Source organism: Cydia amplana, chromosome Z (assembly GCF_948474715.1).
Source record: "Cydia amplana chromosome Z, ilCydAmpl1.1, whole genome shotgun sequence".
In the NCBI taxonomy this organism is placed as follows: domain Eukaryota; kingdom Metazoa; phylum Arthropoda; class Insecta; order Lepidoptera; family Tortricidae; genus Cydia; species Cydia amplana.
Window position 1 is genome coordinate 20,354,154 of NC_086096.1, and position 24,127 is coordinate 20,378,280.

A 24,127-nucleotide genomic window follows, 5' to 3' on the forward strand; every position below is an offset into this window, starting at 1 on the left:
TAATTTCTACTCGCATTTTTTCCTATTCTTAATTTACACCAGACGCATTAATTCCTAACATAATTTTTCCATTCGCATATTTTCCCATTAGACAATTTAGCCACTCACAAATATTTCTTACGGCGTTTATTCGACTGGTTAGATCATTTTCCCAAAATCATAATTTACCTGTAGCATAATTTCTATTCGCATTTTTTCCTATTCTTAATTTACACCAGACGCAATAATTCCTAACATGATTTTTCCATTCGCATTTTTCCCTATTCTTAATTTACACCAGACGTATTAATTCCTAGGTTAAATTTTTCTCATAATTGATACTTTCCAAGTCGTTTTATTCGCATTTTTTATTTCTTAGGAGATAATATTACCATGGTCCTACCGCACTGTTTCGTTTAAAAAAAAATTAGTTTACAACTTAGCTAGACGGAGCGGGGCTCCTATTTCTGGGCGGTTTGCCCTTCGGGCATCTGAAGCTACCTAACGAACCTAACCTACCTACACTTTTTTCCCCAAAGTGTAATGTTTTCATGGACGTCACACTAAATTAATAGCTAAGTTGTGAACTAAATGTTTTTTTGAAAAGAAAGTGAGGTGGGGTAATCGAATTTTTGATTATAGAATAAACGACTGGTTAGATCATTTTCCCAAAATCATAATTTACCTGTAGCATAATTTCTATTCGCATTTATTCCTATTCTTAATTTACACCAGACGCATTAATTCCTAACATGATTTTTCCATTCGCATATTTTCCCATTAGACAATTTAGCCACTCACTAATATTTCTTACGGCGTTTATTCTATAATCAAAAAATTGATTACCCCACCTCACTTTCTTTTCAAAAACATTTAGTTCATAACTTAGCTAGACGGGGCTCCTATTTCTGGGCGGTTTGCCCTTCGGGCATCTGAAGCTACCTAACGAACCTAACCTACCTAACCTATTAATTTAGTGTGACGTCCATGAAAACATTACACTTTGGGGAAAAAAGTGTAGGTTCCGCTCCGCTCGCGTCCGGGGCTCCGTCTAGCTAAGTTGTAAACTAAATATTTTTTTTAAACGAAACAGTGCGGTGGGACCATGGTAATATTATCGCCTAAGAAATAAAAAAATGCGAATAAAACGACTTGGAAAGTATCAATTATGAGAAAAATTTAACCTAGGAATTAATGCGTCTGGTGTAAATTAAGAATAGGAAAAAATGCGAATGGAAAAATCATGTTAGGAATTAATGTGTCTGGTGTAAATTAAGAATAGGAAAAAATGCGAATAGAAATTATGCTACAGGTAAATTATGATTTTGGGAAAATGATCTAACCAGTCCCGTTAAGGCGAGGTATGCCCGGGGAAAATTTTCAGATTCTGTCAAATTACCCCATTTCACACACAAGCACACTTCACGCACACTACCTCACTTTACTGGGACAGGTCAGTGACCCAAGCTGTTTTTTTTTAAGATGCAGATGAGAGCATTTTGAGTTTAGTGTTAACCATTGGCCTTTTTAGAGGAACAGGAACTGTAAAAGCATGGTAAAAGCGTTCCATTGAAAGAAGAAAGAGAAACAATACATTTTATCTTGCTTTCCTTGTCTGTTAATGTCAAACGTGACGTACTTAAATGTAAATAATCTAATTCATTTGATTGTTGTTGAGATGCGCATTGCGCATACTAAATAAACCGAATAAATACAGAAGTCTTCAGATGTAGGTAATACGTTATTTAGGTACCAACTGTATTCTGTCCGGCTTTCGATAAGGCGCAAAATCAATTCAATGACAATTTCAATGAACTCATATGTGTATTCCGATGATGTTATTAGTATATACCTTACCTTAGCTTCAAATTGTATATAATTATTATTTAGTTATTAATACAGTCACCTGCAATAATATGTTACACAACGAAAGGCCTCAATAATATCTGACACGACCTTATTTGTAGAGCCATAAGAGCGTGTCACATATTCTTGCGGCCTTCAAAGAGATAGATATCTATATATATATACCTTTGGATTCAATTGGCGCAAAGGACAGTTTGACGAAAATGAGTTATGTATACATTTTTTTTTTCAGAATTCTAACCGTTCTGCATAGTTAAAATTTCGATACCTCGAGAAAAGTTGCTTTTACGACCCAATTTTTACACTATGAGCTTGCAAAAACAGCTTAGCTCAAGGGGCGTAAATGACCAGTTAGTTATAAATTATAAGTTCAAAGATAGTATCGTAAAGGTTATTACTAGTGATGTACCGACTATGGTTTTGGCCGACTAGCCGACTAGTCGGCTAGTCGGCCAAATTCATAATCGTTACTTCCCGATAAAGATTATATATGTATGGCAGCTGTAGTAGATTTATTTATTCAAGTTCGGATGCATTATAAAAACATTTTTTTTTGTCCTTGCGTCGTCGCGCTTTCAATATCAACTGAAAGATGTTCTATGCTACTGCGACGATACACCTACATAATTACCTATACATGAATTTAATATGAACACAAGCTCATTTTGTAACCTAAATACGTATTTGAGTAAAATGGGCATGTAACATTTGATTAATATTGGCTTTTTATTTTATTTATGTCCTGCTTTCTGTAATTAATAATAGACCGACTAATCGGCCTTTTTTGCCGACTAGTCGCCGACTAATCGCCGACTACAAATGTGGCCGCATAGTCGGCTTTCCCGACTAGTCGGTACATCCCTAGTTATTACCACTAAATATTAATACTATTGTAAAGGACTTACAAGTCTTTTGTCGTCCTTTAAGCCCGTCATTTGTCATGATAATAAAATTTTCCATGTCGTATCGTCCAGATGGTCGTAAAGGACATATTTTCCTATTGATATTATTTTACTTGCCCTTTACGACCCGCCCTAAAATGATTTAACCATAAGTATACGAGGTGAACCAGGTTGTAAAGGAATTTTCTAATATTTCTGTCGTTTACTACCACAAATCAGTTTCTTAACTCTAGATTTAAAACAAATAACATGGACGTAGCGGTGTATAATATCAAATAAGTCATTTTCTGTGACCTTTATTACTATAATGTAATCTTTGCCCTTAAATTTGAAAGCATTTACGCTAAGAGTTTTTTCCGCAGTTATCTTTGATTATGGACGTAAAGGTCTATAATGCCAAATTAATGAATAGTTTTATGAGTCCTTTGTTACCAAAATATAATGTTTGCCATTCAAATGTTTTTCCCCCAACTATTATTGTTTTACTCGCAGTGTAATCTCTTATAGTCTTGCGACAGGTGCCCTATTGATATTCCGAGAAAAATTACGCCGATTTTTGTTTCGTCGACAACGATTCGCCGACGGGTTGTTTGGCAGAGTAACGATTGGCCGAATCTTATTACGCATAATAGTCGTTTGCGAGAGTAGTCAATAAGCAGAACATTGATACGCATATTTACTATTCGTAGAATAATCATTTAGTAACTGTCATAATTACCCGAGAAACCATTGGTCGAAACACAATAGGTCGAATGTTCATTTGGCATATTATTGACTAGCAGAACTTAGAATATTCTTACCCCCGGAGTTACACACAATTAGGGTTTGCACGACGGATCCGAAATGTATGAGATATCCGCGGATCTGGATCCAGATCCGGATAATTCCATACATTTCGGTTCCGGATTGCAAACCATACACACAATGTTTTTCATCACACTTGCGAAGAAAGAATAAACTAAGGTGAGAGTTCAAATATTTTGATGAAGTGTACCTGATGATGATGATTGTTTTGATGATAATGATGATGATTTACCTTAAGTAATATTAATATGTTCAGCGATTACTCCGGCACCCATGGTCCGATTTGAGTAAGTTACCTTCGAGGTATTCCCATAATAATTTTCTTCTTTAATCTTTATTCTGAGGAATTGACGGAACTTCTAAATTTTTAAAGGCATGTGTATTATGATTTGGATATTTTCTAAAGTAACTCAAGCATCTCCTCCCGAAATCCACCAATTTGATGTAGTGCAATTGTAGCCTCACTACATATTCGCTAATTTCTTCGTAACTTACTTTATATACATATGTATACCTACTTAACGCAGTTAATTAAAAAATGATAATATTTTATATCATCCTTTTGTTGCGAAAATAAAATTATATGTATAATGTGAAACGTTATTCGACTAAACATTGCTTAAACGAAACAGTTACTCTGCCAAATGGAAATCGTCCGATAATAGTTCAGCTAATTTACACAGAAGCGAACTGAACTGTATGTGAACCACGAGTTTGCGTAACGTTAGTCGACCAAAAGTTACATTTACAAATAAATGACTCTGCGAAACGATGTTCGGCGAATCGTTGTCGGCGAATCGATAATCTGCTAAAAGTTTCTCGGATAATCATTAGGTACCCCTTGCGACAACATACTAGCCTGTGCATAATACACTCTGAACCTTTCCGGCTCGCATTTCTTGTTGGTTAGGAGAACGAAACATGTGTATCACCGACTGCCCATTGCGTCGCTTTCCTGATTCTCATCGGATACGCAGCTTGACTGGCGTAGGGTTATGTTATGACTGTTTATTTTCCGTCTCTGAGCGGTGGAAGTTGTTGTTGTTTGTGCGTAATTTAATTATTTGTGTCATTGGTTGAGCTCGGCTACAATAACTAGTTGAAATAAAGAACAATGCTTCGTTTCAAACACACTCACAAAGTTTGGAACGTATCAGGACGAACTGATAATGATACTTAATGACTAAAGACCGAATCGGTTTTAATTAATTCGTTTACTTAATTGTTTCACAATGAGTCCTGTTACATTTAAGGACCATAATACTGTACGAAGACATTGCTGTAGGACTGATGGGCGAGATAGAAAATTGTGAATAATTATTTCACGTTTTTTCCATAGAGTCTGGCTACTGAAATATTACACAAATGTTTGGCGGGAAATTAAAAAAATCTTGGGCTGGTCACACTTTTTGTAGTAGGAATTATAGTTTTGATACTAGAAAACTTTTTACATTTTCTGTGCACACGTAAGGTACCTAAGAATATAAGTTAAATATACGTTGACGTGCACTCAAAATCAGGTCACATAATTTCTACACATATGTTAACACTTTCTCACCATATACCATTGTAACAAGTCGAAAAATTAAATGTAGTGTAAATAAGACCTAGCTCGATGATACCGTATTATTATTCCATCACCAAAAAATACATAAGTACTATGCCAAATTTGCTTAAATGCTAAGTATCATAATATTTATAGAGCCCCAACCTCCTAGTTTGTTTACATTTGCTTACGACTTGTAAACATTGCAGTTTTTCGTCATACAACGCTACACGTCGACTTCGCACATTGTCGTAATTATTTACGAGCTTAAATATTAGTTTGCGGACCTCACTCAGTATAGACATTATTAATATTATTTAAAATAAACCCATTATAAACCCCAAACAATTTGAATGAATGACATAAATTGACAACTGACTTTTAGTTTTTTTTCTATCATAGGCAATTGGTGATACAACAATGAAATATCTCTCAACAAAGCTATCTCTCTTTTGGCTAGCCAGACTCTAGTAAATGTATGGAAAAAGTTTTTATTAATAATAATAATAATAAATTCATTTATTTCAGATAAGTGATCCATAATTACACAATAATCAAATTAATTAACAAAATTAGAATAAAAACAATATAAATAGGTACATTAAAATTAAAATCAATAACAATAAGTAAAAAATATAATATTAAAAATTAAAACTAATAATACATAAAAACAGTCAGATAGACGCCCTGTGCAGCTTATCCCAGTGAAGCTGGAAAGGGCCGTCTAGGTGCTCTGCCACCGTCTGAAGGAGGCTATTCGGGCTGCCGCGCAGGCGCCTCACCAAGGACGCAACGTGCTTGCGCATTATGGCATGGAAGCCATCCGTACGTCTCTCGCAAAACATTCCCGATGCACTGCAATGGCGCGGCAGCCCCAACAGCATCCTAAAGCTATTATTATATTGGACGCGTAGGGCGCTGAGAGCCCGTTTAGTGTAGTTGATCCATAGGCTGCAGTTAATTTGTGGCTTAGTAGTTTTTAGTACATTACCGTAACTTGACCCCCTAGGAAACTATTGATACTGGATAGGAATGGAATCGATTGGAATCCAAAAATAGCATGTGAAAAATAAAAGTTTTCATTGTCATACAAATTGTCTGGGAAAAGTTTTCCTCGCTTTTTGGGATTTTTCTAGCCGGATTTTTTCTCTGATTGCGTACAAGCTTTTGATTCTCAATAGGAATGGGATCGATTGGCATAAAAAAAAAGGTTTGTCAAAAATTTCCTTTTTCTCGCACCCTGTATGTTTTTTCCAAAATCTGTAAAAGCCAATCTTCATTAATTTGAAATCGAAGGAAAGTCTTCTAAGACCGTTTTCTCGTAGCAGCACGGGATCTGGTAGCTGCCCTCGCTGACCTAAAAAGAAAATCCACCCTGTATAAGGCGGCTAGCATTAAGCACTGGGATATTTAGTTTACTGTCTTCATTAACGTGACTACCGTGACTGGTAACTAATACACCCCGAATTTGGAATAAAATAGTCTGAGAATGTCACTTACGACCCCCTACTAAACAAGATACATTAAATTACCAAAAAAATGTATGGGTGTAAAAGACATTCATAGTGATTTTGACCAATTGTAAAGGACATTGAGTAACTTCTTTCATATTTAATTCATACAATGACTGCTAATTCAGGGTAAAGTTACTAAAATTTTGAGTACTTTTCTAATACACATCAAAAATGTAGCTTCATAAACAACAAAAATATTATATAAATATCAACATTTAAAAAAAATCGCTGTTTTTCGCGTCTTATGTAAACTAAAATTTTGCCCTTTACGCCAACTGAACCCAAAGGTATCGATACTATTCCAGGTGACTGTACCTAGCTAATAAGAAAAAAATGCATGCTTCTACAAGTGAACTGTACGCATCCAGAATTACTGTCCACCTATGCATTACTACATTTTTGCAAATAAACATTTCTTTATCTTTATCAATAAATAAAGTCCTGGCAGGGTGGAAATTGGCGGGTGGAAAATAGGTACTATTATCAAAATTTTAATGTAGGTAAATTGTATTTTATATATGTAGAAATGTAACCTACCTACTTACTTACTGTATGTATTAGGATTGCAGATAAATTTGATATACATAGAATGTTGCACTAAGCGGGGACTGATTTAGCTACGGTGTAAGCAGTACGGTAGGTACCGCTTTTTACACGACTGCCGAAACAAAAAGAGTGTATTGTTTTCAGCGTTCATGTTTGTATGTATTTATTACTAAAGTAAAAAGTAAACTAATCTGAAAAAAAATCTTAAAATTACGCAAACATTGTATATGCATTTACATATATAGATTATCTTATACCTTTAAATTATATTTGGGTGCTTTAGGATAATTATTCTAATTTGTTTTCAAATACTTAAGGTATATGGACAGAGGGTATGTCCTTGAACTACGTCCAAAAGAGAGGTATGGGTACTGTGAATATCATCACCTACTGGTAGGGCACAGCACAGCGGATGTCATTCCAGATCTAGAGCAGAGCTCAACCTTACAGTAAACCGCAGCTCAATAACACTAGACCCTACCCCACTCATAGTGTTATGTTCCTGCCGGTGAGTAAGGTGGCCAGTTATCAACGAGGGTACGGAGTGATAGGCTCGGCAACGCGCATGTAACAACTCTGGGAGTTGCAGGCGTCCATAGGCTGCGGAGACTGCTTACCATCAGACGTATGCTTGTTTGTCATCGACGTGGTATAAAAATTAAATATGCTCAGGATGTCATTGAACTTGAACTTTGTTTATTTGGTACCTAGTAAATTTGTATAATACTGTTTATATGTATCCAAACAACCACAAACACAAACCAGCCTGTAAGCCTCGTAGGTAAGTATATCTCGGTCTCAAAAGCCGCAAAAACTCGCTAGGACTGATGCTAGACCATAGCCGCTTATTTTTTCTTGATTTCATGAAGGTTTGCAGAACAGCATGTAACCGCAACAAAATAGGCCGCAAAAATGTCGTCATATAAAGCTGTAGTACCACGTTCGGGTCGGCTATCGGGTCGTCCGGCCTGGGAACGAAATCATAAAATACCCGATAGGTTATCGGCACTGAATGTTAATAGGTAATATTTGAAGAACAAAAGTTCTCTAACATAAATACAAAATCACAAAATTGTCATCTGTCATCACAGTTCATTGACGTACAGAAGTCACGTAGGAACGTTTTTAAAATGACGCTATATTAATACCAGCATAATGAAAATTAATTCCAATCAGTAAAAATGAGTCTTCAAACTTTTTTCATTTTAAGCGGGATTTCAAGGAGCAAATTACTTAAATGATATTCTAATCGTATTGTTTTAAGATAGTTTACTGCGTTTTTCAACCATTATGCCCCGTAAATAACAGCAAATCAAATTTAAAATGAGACTCGAGCTCGACGTGATGATAATTATTTACCCTATTTCTTTTAATACAAACTGTCTACTGGTATACTTTTTCGTATACGTACATGATTTATTTGTCAAGAGTAAGCTGTCATGGAGCTCCAAAGCGCGATGCGTCCACCTTTGTCCAAAGCCCGCGGGCAACTAATCAAAGAAGTTGCGTGCACGGGACCGCTGATATCATGTCTTTGAATATATTTATTTAATGTTCAATTTAAAAAAAAAGGAATCACTGAGTTCCATCAAGAATAAGATTGCGCGTTATTAGAAGCAAATTTCATATCTTTATCTTTTGTGCCAAAATTGTTACGAATATTTCAAGTCCGTTTTAGACCTATGTTCGTGATTGTTTTCTATCGAGCGAAAGTCAAAAACTTAGGATTCGAATCGTTGAGTTCCCTAGAAAAAGGCCTCAAGATTGCTTATACAGTTCATGGCAGCCGTACGGTGATCCAAAAAAGCGCTACGAATATTTTAAAACTCCGTTTTCTGAACTCACCTCACCTTAAAGTCAAATATGTCATATTTCAATAAGGTTTGAAAGTTTAAAATCTCACCGTACATCGTGTTTTAATGTTTCGTAAAACCAGGATTCCGTTGCTCCATGTATACCGTAGGCATTATATCGGCAGCTACTGGCGACATGCCAGATCTGAGCGACCTCATATTAGCAGCAGCTATGTATTAACGACCCTGGCACGCTTAGTAATGTTAGATTTTTTGTTAACAGATAACATTTGATGCAAGTGCGCAAAGTATGTATTGTGTTCGAATGACACACGCGCATGCGCATTAGGGTGGAGCGTCGTTGTATGGGAAAAAATAAAAATTTGATTATCAATGTGGAACTGGTACAAAAAGTTGCAGTTTGTCATGTAGATTATAGTGATTATATCAAGTTTCAAAATAAACACTACTTTTAGCCCTCTACCCAGCCTCTAAAGAAATTAATAAAGGTAAATTTACATCAATTATTTAAATATACAATTTCACTAATATGTGTACATTTTATTGAAATTATATAATACTTAATAAGCGTATAATAAGTTATTACCAAAATTTTTGTGCCTTTTTTCAATATTTATGGAATAATAAAATTTCAAACTTTCATATTAAACAGCAATATCATGCAAAACAAGGAAAATGCTACAGTGTAAAAAAAATATATGAGTTTTTTTTTTAGACGTTCTTGTAGCAAAGTAACGGTGTCATTGATTACGAAAAGTATCATTTTACTGCAAAAAATGGGTTATTTATATGTTTAAATAAGCGTCAAATTTTGCCCTTCGGCGTCGATTACGCCCTTTTTGGGTCATGTTCACACGTATGTTAGACATATATTTACTTTTACTAGTAGTATTTTTATTATCTTATCACGTTCAAAATAGTTTTCACGGTTCTGTAATTAGTTGTAAACTCCAATTTGTGCACAGTATCCGGGTTAAAGGGCCTATTCCATAAAACCTCGATTTACGTGGTTATACCGTGTCATAAAAATATACGTTATAAACAAAAATAAGTATAGGAATCGAGTATATCTGTAACAAAAAGATGTTATTTAATGAATAAAACTTGTTATAAAAATAATAAGCATAAATGAAATTAATTAAAAATATATGTATATTGCTATATATAATCGAATAGTAGAGGGCTAAAAGTATATACCAATATTTTTTTTATTATTTTTCCCTTAAATAATAAAAAATTAGACATCCTTTTAGAGGGGTTCCATTGCTATATTCAAGAATTTTGGATTTCGCTCCACCCTAATGCGCATACATCATACGATATTTTTTTATACAGATAAAAAAATATGTACCAAAAAATAGAAATATTAACGTAGACTTGAATATGTACACGAGCACACATACATGGGTCAACTCATATGTTCGGACAACCTAACAAGCAAGGACATACTCGTAAATAAATACTAGAATAGCAAGCTGGTGGGCGAAATACTGGTCGTTGACGACCAGAATTTACAACGAAATACAAGGTACTCGATTCCGACTGAATACTTAGGTATCACAATATTAGATATTAGTAAATGATTATTTATTAGAATATTAGTTATTAAGATTATCAAAGTATACATATTCCTTACACACAACAATGCTTCACCAAATAGCTACAAAATTTGCGACGTTTAAAAGCAGAAATGCGAGCATTAATTATAATAATCTTTGATAGAAAAAAACCGACTTCTCTAACTACTAGCCTAACCCACTTAACGGTGCTTATACTTTATTTGGTAATATGTATACATTTTATGGTAATCATAGTGGTTGATTTAGTTTAGGTATCATAGTGGTTTTCCGGGTCAAGGTCCGGGTCTGGGTCCGAGTCCGAGTACGGGTCCGAGTCCGGAGTCCGGGGCCCAATCCAAGTCAAAATCGAAATTGAAAATCACAAAACGTGTACTATGCGTCGTTGAGGAGTTCTGTTCTGATCATCATCAGCAGTTCCACTTCATCAAATGCCACAGTTTTTAATGTAAATGCTTGATTTTCTGTTGAAAATATATAAAATTCTATACGGATGCCTTTAAGATTTGAGAAGTTCCCTCGATTCCTCATGGATAGGTGAGGGTGGGGAGGGTCGATCCCTAGGGGACACTTGGTAAACTTCATTTTTAATCAAACCAAACGAGATACAATTTTTTGCGCTGGTAACACTCATTCATTCGTTCCTAACTTCACATTCTGTCATGGCACTGTATCGGAAAAGTCAGTGGTTCAAAAATGGCGGATGGTGAAAGATTTTCTGCGTACTATATTCAATTTTCGGTAAGCTTTAACTGGATTTATTTTATAATATGAGATGGAAATGATGTTAGTGAGTGTGCTTATTTTATTTGTTGTTTATTGAAGTGATGATTAACTTGGATTACATTGATATACGCGAACACATGTTTCGAGTACGGCACGTTTTATAATTTTACTATGTATGGGGAGACTTTGTCTTTTTCTTCAGGGGAGATATGATTCCGGGATCATGTCACCCCCAAAGTGATCAAGTATACATTGTAATAAATTTACTTACAAAATGATTCATAGAGCTATCATAAATATTTTCTTTTCTTTAGTAAATCATGCCGCGAAAGTACGACCAGAGAAACACTGATTTAAACTTTCAAGGTTTTTGACTCATTATTGTTTATTAAAACGGAATTTAATGGCGTATAATTCAGTTTTTAATTATACAACCGACTCCGAAAACGGAATTAACCCCGTGACCTTTGAAAAGACTGACTAAAGTTGACATCAACATTTTACGAACTACCCGTACTTGGTCTTTTTTATCAAGTTAAACGTTTTACACACAGGGGATGTTACTCGGTCGACAAAAAACACTTCTAACGATATTTGGTTTTCAAACGGCGATATTTGTTTTTATGGATGAAATGCTATTTCAATGGCTTTCCGACCTTATGTACTATAGAACCGACGGTCCATAGAAAGGATTTTAGGATTATGCAGCTCAAACACCGTCCTCGAAACGTGAGCAGTAAATTTCTAAACTTATTTATTATAGTAAACAATAACGACCAGTGATGGGTAAAAAAATTAAAATTGCTGTAGGTATCTGACGCTAAAAATACCTACATAAGAACTTTAAAAAAATTAGCTTGTTACAAGAAATTTTATGTTAATAACTTAGATTTTCGTTTTTTTTTGGTACAAAAATTGATTCCCTATTTTATGTTGTTTTATGGATAATACGATTACATTGTTTTTTTAAAGTATAAGATTATGGATTAATATGTGTTTGATATCTTCATATATTAATTTTCTGTAGATAAAGTGAATAAATTAATGTAGATACTACCCTCGAAATATGACATTGCCACTTAAAATCTTTTTACCAAGTGTCCCCAAATCTGGAAGACTTGATCCCTTCGGCTTAGACATCTGATTACCGGAAATACAACTTCAAAGCATGGAAGGTGCAATATATATATGTTTGCTGTGTATTTTACAAATTATAGATGCATTGCTAATAGCGATCCGAGTTATATAATCAATGATAAACTGGTATGGGGAGACATGGTAAAAATATGTTTACCATGTGTCCCAAGAACCAGGGTCACTTGATCCCCCTAGGATCAAGGCTCCCGACCAGGGGTAAACAAGTCTCCCTTACATAGAGGACACATGGTAAAAGTCAACAGTATGGGTTTTCATTAAATAATGATCTAATTTATTGCACAAATCTGTTCTAATTCAAACTATTAATGAAGAGATAAATTCTGAGTCGTATGGTCTATAAAGTTTTTCAATACTACAAATAGTTAAGAAAATGTATGCTAAAAACAAAAGGGGTGATCAACCCTCCCCAGTTTCCCTACCATGTTCAGGACTTGAGATTGACATAAATGTGCCTAAAAACCTAACTTGCTTAACAAATATAACGAAAAGGACAAATCGCCAAATGCGAGCTATGCGTCGTTGAAGAGTTCCGTTATGATCATCATCAGCAGTTCCACTTCATCAAATGTCACTTTTTTTATGTATATGCTTGATTTGTTGATGAAAATACAAAAATCTCTATACGCATGCCTTTAAGATTTGAGGAGTTCCCTCGATTCCTCATGGATCCCATCATCAGCACTCGAGCTTGACAAAAATGTAGCTTAAAAACTTAACTTGCTTAACAAACATAACGAAGAGGACAAATCGTCAGACGTGTGCTATGCATCGTTGAAGAGTTCCGTTCTGATCATCATCAGCAGTTCCACTTCATCAAATGTCACCTTTTTGAATGTATATGCTTGATTTGTTGATAAAAATACAAAAATCACTATATGTGTGCCTTTAAGATTTGAGGAGTTCCCTCGATTCCTCATGGATCCCATCATCAGAACTGGGTTTTGACAAAAACGGGACCAATCTGTATGCATATATATACAATCAAAAAAATAATTTTCAAAATCGGTCCAGTAATGACGGAGATATGGAGTAACAAACATAAAAAAAAAAAAAAGAAATAAAAAAAAAAAAATAAAAAAAAAAAAACATACAACCGAATTGATGACCTCCTCCTTTTAGATTTGGAAGTCGGTTAAAAAACGGTCCCTGACAACTTAATATATTTTTTATTGTGATTAAAATAAAACTTAATTTAAGAACTATAATAACCAACATTACTCGAAATTAATACACTACTAAGTACTAAGTTAAGTAAGCATTAAAATTTCTTTCAACTTTCCGCCCTTTCACCATCAGGATTGTATGATATAGCAGTAGGTAGAAATGTCGTTACGGCCCCCACACTATTACTGGGGATATTTTATTTCTACCATTTACAACTCGCTCTCGTTAACCGACCAATTTGTGCCCTACGCAACGTTTACTACATACCCTCTCTGCATGTAATTGCTCCCGGCTCCCGTACGAAAACATTTATACAACATTTCTGTACCTATTAAGCTAATCAAACCTTTGACGAACATTCGGTACATACCTACTGTAATTTAGGGGCTCCGCTCAAGCATCAAGTAATCTTGCGAATACTCTCTTTTCCCAGTCGCAGTCAAGGATAAAGAGGTATATAGAGACGTACTATTTTTTTTAACCGATATCGAATAAAGAAGGTTTTATGAAATAAGTTTATAACCGCGAGCTACCGCGGTTTCGTCTATAGATACTAGTAATAGCTTATTCCTTAGACACCTTTTATTTGCAATTTTACAGACATATGTATGATGACTATCTGAAATGAATAGCGCTTTTGCTTTTTCCTATAATTAAATATTTTATCTACTTACCTAAAAATTAAGATATTGTCTAATAGAACATTACTCAATATTTATCGAATTTTACTTATTTTCTCATTGTACCAACCTAACTGTGCCGGTGTGCATAGCTTTTGTTAATATATTGATTCCAATGTCCTACTTGTGCATTTGCCATTATGAAAAAATGATAATTTTTGCAACCGGCTGGCCTCGGATCAATGTATTTTTTGATTATTTTGTATATTTATTTACCAGTGATTGTAAAAGTTCTGTCTGTTTTTTTTTGTATACAATACATTACCTAAAAGTGCTCCATTTAAGTTTTTGGCACTTTCAAACAGCAGCCATTACGCCCAAGATGACAGAAATCAACAAGCGATTGCATGTTAGAATAGTACATATTCATAGTATTTGTAATAAAATCAGGTGATTCGTTGATAAATTGTTGTATTTCCGATGGTGAAAATGTTTTTTGAATTTGTAGGTACCCATCAGGCTTATTCTTAAGAAATCGTGTAGCTTGTTGCTATACTTTGATACGTAAATTTGATTTAAGTACCTATTGAATATTTAGTCCACAATATTGCGGGGGGAAATTTTGTACTCATTTCGTGAAAATATGGGCGTAAGACTTCTTTTTCAGCAAAAAGAAGAAATGCGTTTTTTCGTTTGCCATTCCATAAAATTGGCATCAGTTTTGTTTTAAAGTTTCTTGGATTTCTCAGGCAACGCTTCTTCTGCCAGATCTCTTATTTATTGAGGAGTAGTGGATGATGCATTTTTTATCACTGTCACTAATTTATACTTTGTTTCGCCATGTCCGCTTGTCCGTCCGTCCATGGCTTTGCTCTGTGATCGTAAGTGCTAGAAAGCTGCAATTTAGTTGCTGTAGGTTTGTTAGCTGTCGCTGGCGAGGTTGCGGAAGAGTACTTCGGCGTTCCTCGGACCTCACCGTATAGCAGTGAGGCGGCAACAGAGGGGTTTTAGTGGGTAAACCTGGGGTCTCATTATCCCTCAACAGGGAGTCCCACATAACCATCCCGGCCCGTCCTCGCGCCGGGTGGGATGCGTAAAGCATTACCCCTCTTAAAAAAATAGGATTTGTTAGCTGTAGCATATGTAGATACATAAGTCATTCATGGTGTCAGAACGCTGAAATAAACGTTCATGAATTATACTAACGTAACTGCCTTGAACTTCTTACTAACCCCTAAAAACCGTAATAATTTATGTGGGTAATTCCGACCCAGTTTGATAATTCGCCATTTTTATAGGTCGCGGCTATAAAATTTATGCGGTCATAATACGGTGAATTCGCCGAGCTCGATCGTTTATATTGATACATCTTGATCATTTCACTCGTTTTAGGAGTTCTTCGTCAAGTGATGTTATTGAAGTGTTTACAAAATTCCAAAATAGGTTCATGCTCTTAATTGGTTGCAGGAGGTCTTTGGAGGTTTATTATAAATACTGGAAGGCACTTTAGTTTGTCAATACATTATTTATTATTTAATTTATAAACTTTATAAACACAACATTACATGACGGCGTTTGGAAGTAGAGTAATTGACATTCTCAAGTTTGAATTAAACATCATTCAAACTTGAGCTTCTGTATTCAAATTAAATGTGTCAAGCCAGTGTCGATTGCATATACACCCTCTACATACCAACACACCCCCTCAATCGACTCTGCTTGAAGCATTAATTTACAGCGCTATTCTTTAGTTAAGACAATATTCCAATAAATAATTTCATATAAGTACAATAACCAGAAAAAACATAACACATCCTGTATATTTCCCTCATATTACATCACCCTGTATATTTCCAACATATTACATCACCCTGTATATTTCCCACATATTACATACATGTAATCCCCATTCAACAAATACATTACAGTAAATTCTCATTCAACAAGATAAGTACTCAAATATTCCTCCACCTGATACGTCACCACAAATTATCTATAATAAACGTTTTATTCTTCCACTCTTTAATAAATCCTTTATTCTCCTGCTCGACTCATCAACAATAATCCTCTTCTATATTTCCTTTATACTCCCACTCGATTCTTCCATACTAATCATATTATATAAAATAAAACCTTTATTCACCGACTCGACTCTTCAACATCACTAATAATCTATACCTAATAACAATTCTAATACCAATTATAAAATATTAAAATACAGACTTAGAAACAAAAAACTCAAGGATATTTATCAGGAACGATGTAAAATGTACCTATTAAAGGGAATTTTACTCTTCTTCTTTTTTGGTGGATGAGGTTAAATAATGATTCAGTTACACTTTCTACACTTACACCCCCTTAAGTGAATCATTATTAAGCACCCCCTCAATTTTGAATACATTTTGTTTCTAGAATCCTTGATCCTCAAGTTTTCCTTCAATAAGTATATATTTCTGTATTATAATATAAAAGTTTACACACCCTATAAAAAACTTACATACTACGATATAATATAAAAGAAAAAAACCCCGACATTTATTCGAAATAATTATTAACGTTCACTTTAGCCCGCACTTATACTACATTGTCTACACTCAATAGCTCACATTATCACTAAAACACTAATCTTCGTTGACATTTTTCAAATTTTACAGCTGGTAAACTTTTCGTTAGTATATCAGCCAGCTGTGATCCAGTTGGACAGTATTTTACTGTAATCTGATTCTCGTCGATTTTCTCCTTTAGATAATAGTATTTTACGTCTATATGTTTGCTTCTTTTTCCCATGATTCCTTTCTTCATAAGCCAAATCGCAGACTGATTATCCACTCTCATCTCAACTTCGAGTTTTTCTTTGGTTATCTCATAGATCAGATCCCTTACGAACAGTAGTTCCTTACAACATTCTGCTGCTGCTATAAATTCTGCTTCTGTACTGCTTAATGCGACTACTGATTGTTTTCTTGAGCTCCATGCCACTGGTCCACCATTCAGCCAAATCACAAAACCAGAAGTGCTGCGTCTAGTGTCTGGATCTCCCGCAAAATCCGAATCACAATAACCCCTGAGAACTTTATCATCTTTACTAAAGTGAATCCCTTTTTCTGTTGAACCTTTAAGGAATCGCAAAATTGTTTTAGCATTGTTTAAATCATTTAAATTTGGAGAATTTTGATGCCTCGAACAATAACCTACGTGAAAACTAATGTCTGGTCGCGTTTTATTCGAGAGATATAACAATGACCCTATCATCTCGCGGTAAAGCTCATGAGACTTTGTATCAACTTTAACAGATGGATGTTCTTCTATCATAATTGTTGGGCATTTACATTCTTTTGCATTTTCAAGATTAAATTTTTTTAATGATTTTCTCACTATATGTCTTCTGAAAAATTTTAATCCCCTTCTTATCTTGCTTTATATCCAAACCTATATAATTAGTTACTTCATCTAAAATTCTTAGTTCGAAGGATTTTTGAATTGTATCTATTATATGCAATAGATCTTCTTCTCTTTCTCCGAGTACTAATCCGTCATCGACATATACTGCAAGGATAATTTTCCTTTCACCTTCCATGACAAAGATGCATTGATCAAGTTTCATTTGTTTAAAACCCATCTTTGTTAAGAACTCTGTAAACTTGATATTCCACATTAGTGGAGCTTGTTTTAAACCATACAAGCTCTTGTTTAGTTTGCATACTTTGCCTTCTTTGTCATTGTAGCCTTTAGGCACCTTCATATATATACATTCCTTCAAGTCTCCATGTAAAAAGGCCGTTTTCACATCAAACTGCTTCATCTTTAGACCTTTCGCTGCCGCAATTGATAATAGAATTCTTAAAGAAGTAGTATTGACTACCGGACTATATGTCTCATCATAATCTATTTTGTACTTTTGTTGAAAGCCCCTTGCAACTAGTCTGGCTTTATACCTACCATCAGACTTGACAGTAAAAATCCACTTGCTAGTAACTAATTTCCTTCCTTTTGCTTCTTGTTCATCCACAAATGACCACGTCTTATTTTCTTCAAGTGATTTAATTTCTTCTTCTATAGCTTGTTTCCATTTGTCCTTTTCTTTTGATTCTATTGCCTCCTCGTAGGTCAACATCGATGCTTCAGTGTCATAATTCATTAAATAATCTTTATATCTATCGGGTAGTCTACGTTCTCTGGCAGGCTGAACTCTTCTATTTTCATTATTATCACTATCATTATTTCGATTACGATTACTTTCAACTCGATTTTCAACTAGTTCAGTATCAACAGGTTCTTCATTTCCATCATAGTATTCTTCATTACTTTCTTCTTCTTCTACTTCTCGGTTTGTTTCACTTTCATTTATTTCAACTTCATTTGTTTCATTGTTATTTGTTTCATTGCCATTTGTTTCGAATTCATTTGTTTCTACTTCATTTGTTTCATCTTCATTTGTTCCACCTTCAATTGTTCCACCTTCAATTGTTTCACCTTCAATTGTTTCACCTTCATTTGTTTCGTCTTCATTTGTTTCGTCTTCACTTGTTTCACTACTCAATCTTCTCAAATGAATATCGCCTTCTCGAACACTCTCCATATTTCTACTACTCATTCTTTTTCTTAACATTTCACCTTCTCGACCTTCATTATTGTTGACTCTACCACCTTGATTTTCTTCCTGTCTATTAACTTCTTTATTTCGTGTTGTGCCTTCCCTAACCGTCTCTTCATTCTCTTCGAATATCTTCCAAAGACCTCTAATGCTTTCATCATTTTCTTCATTTAGATATATACCTTGCTCGTCTTCATTTATTCTTACATCCCTGGCTCTTACAATTGTTTTCGTTTCATCCACCCATATTTTGTAACCATTTCTGATATAGCCAATCAGAATTCCTTTATTACATCTAACTTCTAACTTTCGTACACCTGAGTTTATTTTATAATAGGCTGTTGAACCAAATCTTCTTATATGCGATACATTTGGTTTGAAGCCAAACCACATCTCAGCTGGAGTTTTGTCTTTACCTTCGGTGGGGCTTCTATTTTTTAGGAAGCTGGCAGTTGTAAGTGCTTCGCCCCATAGATAGTTTGGAACACGGCCATCGAATATTAATGCTCTAGTTCTTTCTAACAGGGTTCTATTCAGTCTCTCCGCTTTTCCATTCAGTTGCGGCGTGTAGGGTATTGTTAGATCTAGAATTATTCCTTTAGAGTTGCACCAAGACATTAGATTATTGTTCAAGTATTCGCGTCCATTATCGCATCTTATTTTTTTCACTTTTGAATTGAAATGATTTTCCGCTAAAGTCACAAACTGTTTTATTTTGTCAAAGGCTTCACTTTTAAAAGTAATTAAATAAACGACACAAAAATGTGTAAAGTCATCTAGGAAAGTAATAAAATATTTTTTGTTATCCCAAGTGGGAGTTTCTATTGGACCGCAAACATCCGTATGAATTATTTCCAAAGGGAATTTAGCTTGAATTCTATTGTTTTTGAAAGGTTTTCTAGTCATTTTCGCTTTGACACATATTTCGCAAAAATGTTCTTGATTTGCCCCCCCAATTTTAATACCGTTTACCAATTTAGCTAGACGCGGCACATCCGATACGTGACCGAGCCGGCGATGCCAGATATCGACATTCTCGGAGAACAATACCTCTCGAACGATATTTGCAGAAAATTCTGTTTCATAGAGACCGTTTCTAGTTTTATAACCAGTAAGAATAATATTATTATGCTTCTTTACAGATACCTTATTTCCAGCGAAGAGTACAGATGCACCGTGATCAGTGATTGAACTTACAGATATCAGGTTTCTAGAAATTGCAGGAACATATAGTACATCTTCCAGTTCAAAACCATTTGTGTTGACTGTACCTATTGCTTGAGCGACGAGGTTCTCTGCATTGGCACATCTTATATCTACATTTATATTTTCTGTGGAATTTATGATATCATTATTGTAAAACATGTGGGAAGAAGCACCTGAATCAATTATAGCTCTAGTACTAGTCGTGTGTTTTATTTGTTCACTCACCAGGCTGAACGTACGGCAAAACCTTTCAATGTGTCCCTTCCTATTACATTTCCTGCATATTTTTGTAGAAAAACATTCACTGGAAGTGTGTCCACTTTTATTGCAAATGGTGCACTTTTTATTAAAGCAGAATCTCGCAATATGACCTGGTTGATTACAGTTAAAGCACTTCTTTTCATTACTTTTCATGGCCTCTTCTGTTTGTGGAAGTATTTCTGAAGGACTACTATCAAATAGCTTAAGTTCTTTTTGAATACGTTCAATGAGAGTATGTATGGTTTGATCAGATTTTGGAGTTACCTCCCATACAGTTCTAAAGAAATTTAAATTAGCTGGTAAAATTGTTAAAATCTTTTGTATAAGCATGTCATCATTTATTTTATTTGTGGTAGACTGTAGTTCGAAACACATATTTTGAAGTTTGCTAATATCCTGAAGTATATCTCCGCTGAATTTATAGTTGTAGAATTCAATTACCTTTAGGTGGCTGTCTTTTTCCACTTTGTAATTAAAGACAACATCTAACTTATCGAAGATATCCTTTGTAGTTGAGCAATTAATAACATAATGTAAGATATTCTCATCTATTGATTTTAAAATAAAATATTTAGCCTTTGCGGCTTTACCTTTATCTCCGCTGTCTTCTCCAACTCCTTTGGCGTCCAGAAATAATTTTGCTAATTTACGCCACGTAGGATAGGAGGAATTTAAATTCAATTTATTTAGGCAGTCCGAATTCTCCATCATTTAAAATTACGTACGGTTTACTGAAACGTCAGTCTGGTTGCTAGCCTTAGTTTGTAAACAACTCCGTTGCTAGGCTTATCTTCTGAAATATTTGTGTACGAAAGCTGAATCGTTTTATCTGAAACACTAAAATTACTTATTTTACTTTATCTTGTGGGCTCCATAACCTCTTAATTGGTTGCAGGAGGTCTTTGGAGGTTTATTATAAATACTGGAAGGCACTTTAGTTTGTCAATACATTATTTATTATTTAATTTATAAACTTTATAAACACAACATTACATGACGGCGTTTGGAAGTAGAGTAATTGACATTCTCAAGTTTGAATTAAACATCATTCAAACTTGAGCTTCTGTATTCAAATTAAATGTGTCAAGCCAGTGTCGATTGCATATACACCCTCTACATACCAACACATGCTTCAGCTTTGCAGAATTTTATGTTTGCAGTGCCTATTGCTTTCATAATAATAATAACCCGATGACCAGCTTGGACCCTGCCCCGCTGCTGGCGGCACCCTATGTTAGGTTTTTAGGGTTCCGTAGCCAAATGGCAAAAAACGGAACCCTTATAGATTCGTCATGTCTGTCTGTCTGTCTGTCCGTCCGTATGTCACAGCCACTTTTCTCCGAAACTATAAGAACTATACTGTTGAAACTTGGTAAGTAGATGTATGAACCGCATTAAGATTTTCACACAAAAATAGAAAAAAAACAATAAATTGTTGGGGTTCCCCATACTTCGAACTGAAACTCAAAAATTTTTTTTTCATCAAACCTATACGTGTGGGGTGTCTATGGATAGGTCTTCAAAAATGATATTGAGGTTTCTAATATCATTTTTTTCTAAACTGAATAGTTTGTGCGAGAGACACTTCCAAAGTGGTAAAATGTGTGTCCCCCCCCTGTAACTTCTAAAATAAGAGAATGATAAAACTAAAAAAAATATATGATGTACATTACCATGTAAACTTCCACCGAAAATTGGCTTGAACGAAATCTAGTAAGTAGTTTTTTTTTTATACGTCATAAATCGCCTAAATACGGAACCCTTCATGGGCGAGTCCGACTCGCACTTGGCCGCTTTTTATTTTATAATGTGTTAGGCATATTAGGTAAGTATGTTTCTTGTATTGTTTTTGTAGGTGTTTTTGTATTTTACTTTTATGTTATGACTAAGACACTAAACTTAAAACATCTTCGCCCTTTAGGGCCAGCTTACAATAAAATATAACTTTTTTTTATTATTAAAAATGGGCTTACTCATGGCCACTTTAAATAAATTATAGTACGAGTAGGGGAGCAGCCCAAAATATAGAGGGGATTTTTTGGAGTACCTCGAGCGTGTCAGATTAAGATGTACGTGATATCTTTCTACCCGTGGAGATCTACTTTAACCACATTTAGCTGTCTGTAGTTTAGATTGGTCTTGTTGGAGACTAAGAACGCAACCTCATTAGATAGGTTTTATTTTTCTGTTCTTACTGACATGTGTTGTCACGTCACTTCTTGATTTACATCAATACATGAAATACGTTTGTGCTTTTATTCCCGTTTTATTTAACTCTCAGATATCTTACAAATATCCATCATGGTAGCAGAGCGTGGTTTGTAAGCAGTAAAAGAGTCAGTGAATAAAACGCCGTAGTTCAAATTGCTCGAACGCCGACAGGGCGAGTTTGAACGGCGAATTATTTTTTTCACCTCAGCAGCTCGAACAAGGGTACTTTGATTCTTAAAAACAGTGAGCAAAATGCGATTTTGCTCACTGAGTGAGACAAAATGACATTCAAGTGACCTTTATTGTCAAATGTCATTTCAACATGCGGGGTCTAATAAAAGTTCGAAATACTTGGGTTCTATTATCTCTGTCCCTTTCACACTGTTAGCAAAGAAACAGACAAAAAAAAGTTAAAACGACATTCAACGGTATATTCATGGTTTATAATAGACCCCCGAAAAACTTCAGACCGCATCGTTCCAAACCACGTACGAGTATGAATTCTTAATAATTAATAAATAAAAATAAAGTTTAAGATTTCATAAAACCTGATAAAATACTATATTTTAGGTATTTTATTGTACAATTAAAATAACGAACTCAAAAAATACACAGATCATCACGCAAAATTAATTATTTACTTTTAAGAATTTGTACCATAGTTGACAAATAGTACGGATCCGCAATTCGGACCGTATCTTACAAAGATTTTTTTTGTTGTCAAAGTTGGCGATTGAAGTGTCAGTTAATGTTTGTTATTTCTATATTATTTTACTGGAATTTATTATTACGTTTTATTTTTGTGTTCCATTGCGGTAATTAAACTTAATTTTTTTGTATATCTTAAGAAAACATGAGTGCAGGTATTAAGTGATGAAGAAGGATTACATTTTTCAAGTTGTCTAATAGGTATGTTCTCACTGCGCTGAGGTGAAAAATGTTGTGTACTACACGAGATCAAAGTTATTTACATCTCGTGCGCTTTTGAGTCCCTTACTACGCTCAAGATTCTAAATTAGATTCACTCGCTACGCTCGTGAATCTATTATAGAATCTTTCGCTTGCACGGGACTCAAAATAAGCACTCGAAGAAATATCAAACTTTGATCACTTGTTGTACAAATAACTATTGTTACGTCAGATGGTCATCGAATTATTGTTACCACGTAAATATGTCGAATTCAGGCAATAATAATATACATATTGATAAACTTGTCGGGAGAGAAAATTACGCAAGTTGGAAATTTGCCGTACAAGCTTATTTCGAGCTTGAAGAATTGTGGACATGTGTTACTGGTACCAATACCGACTGTAAAAAGGAGACAAAGGCGAAGTCGAAGCTTATCTTGCTGTTAGACCCGATCAACTTTATACATGTGCAGAATGCCACTACATGTAAAGAAGCCTGGGAGAATTTAGAAAAGGCATTTGATGATAATGGGCTATACAGAAGAGTTGCCTTGTTGAGAGACCTTATTACTACCGCGCTGGACTCGTGCAGAAATGTCGATGACTACGTAAACAAGATAATGTCAACCGCCCACAAACTAAGGAATATTAAGTTCAGTATTGATGACGAATGGCTCGGAACGCTGATGTTGGCAGGCTTACCTGAAACTTATAAGCCTATGATTATGGG